Source organism: Dermacentor albipictus, chromosome 8 (genome assembly GCF_038994185.2).
Source record: "Dermacentor albipictus isolate Rhodes 1998 colony chromosome 8, USDA_Dalb.pri_finalv2, whole genome shotgun sequence".
Taxonomy (NCBI): Eukaryota; Metazoa; Arthropoda; class Arachnida; order Ixodida; family Ixodidae; genus Dermacentor; species Dermacentor albipictus.
In genome coordinates, this window is record NC_091828.1 from 98,597,239 (window position 1) to 98,598,829 (window position 1,591).

The 1,591-nt window shown below is 47.1% G+C and overlaps 1 non-coding gene across 1 annotated transcript; it reads left to right on the plus strand.

Moving 5' to 3' along the window:
- Positions 1-976: 976 nt before the first annotated feature.
- Positions 977-1,050, plus strand: TRNAI-AAU (transfer RNA isoleucine (anticodon AAU)). The gene has a single exon. It is a non-coding gene; the product is annotated as a tRNA-Ile (tRNA).
- The last annotated feature ends 541 nt before the right edge of the window (positions 1,051-1,591 follow it).

The window sequence follows — 1,591 nt, forward strand, 5'->3', positions numbered from 1 at the left end:
ACTCACTCACTCACTCACTCACTCACTCACTCACTCACTCACTCACGCAGGACATCTTCAATAAAGCTTGCACTCACTCACTCACTCACACACTCACTCACTCACTCACTCACTCATTCATTCCCTCACTCACTCACTCACGCAGGACATCTTCAATAAAGCTGGCACTCACTCACTCACTCGCTCGCTCGCTCGCTCACTCACTCACTCACTCACTCACTCACTCACTCACTCACTCACTCACTCACTCACTCACTCACTCACTCACTCACTCACGCAGGACATCTTCAATAAAGCTGGCACTCACTCACTCACTCACTCGCTCGCTCGCTCGCTCGCTCACTCACTCACTCACTCACTCACTCACTCACTCACTCACTCACTCACTCACTCACTCACTCACTCACTCACTCACTCATTCCCTCACTCACTCACTCACGCAGGACATCTTCAATAAAGCTGGCACTCACTCACTCACTCACTCACTCACTCACTCACTCACTCACTCACTCACTCACTCACTCACTCACACTCCCACTCACTCACTTAAGGAGGCCTGAAATGAGGCGAGACGGAAACTAACCTAGCGCAATGAGCCTGAAATAAGGCAAAGGATGCTTCGCATTGAGAGGTCAAGCTCATGCAAATAGATTTAGGCCCCGCTCATTGGATTTAGGTGCACGTTAAAGAAACCCAGGTGGCCAAATATAATCCAGAGTCCCGTTACTTCGTGCCTCGTAATAATTACGCAGTTTCGGCGCGCAAAACTCCACAAATAAATACAATTAGCCAGAGATACGCACGCAATACGCAGCATCCTCACAAGTCAGTTTATCCTGAACCTCTTGTGTGCACATCAGAATTATCTGTTCGTTACAGCGAAGAGTTCGTAAAATAAAAATAAAAAGAAAGCTCGGCTTTACCCAAGTAACAAGAAAAGCGGTTAGAAACACAACTTGGTGACAAACTTTTGTTTGGCCTGCTAGCTCAGTCGGTTAGAGCGTCGTGCTAATAACGCGAAGGTCGTAGGTTCGATCCCTGCGCAGGCCACGCTTGTTTTTATTTTTTAATAAAAGGCGCCGCAGTGCAATGTCCTTGTTGTTTTTCCTCAAAGCTGTTGGGTTGAGTGAGTATATTGGTCATCAGCAGCCTATTTTTTTTCTTTATGTTCACTGCACGCGAGAGAGAGAGAATAAACATTTTTATTGGGTGAATGCAGCTTTGGAGAGGCGTCCTCATTCCAGAATGCCTGCAGGACGACAGCCTCTTACAGCGATCTCCAATTACCCTTGTCTTGCGCTAGTTCCAAGTTCTACCTGCAAATTTCCTCATTTCATCAGCCCACCTTACTCTTTCCGTCGTCGACTGCACTTCCCTTCCCTCCATTTCGTAACTCTAATGGTCCACCGGTTATCTGCTCTACGCATTACACTGCCTGTCCAGCTACATCTCTTTAATGTCAACTAGAATATGGGCTATCCCCGTCTGCTTTCTGATCAACACCGCTCTCTTCCCGTCTCTTAACGTTACGCCTAACACATTTTCGTTCCATTCCGCGGTGCTTAACTTGTTCTCGATCTTCTTTGTTAAC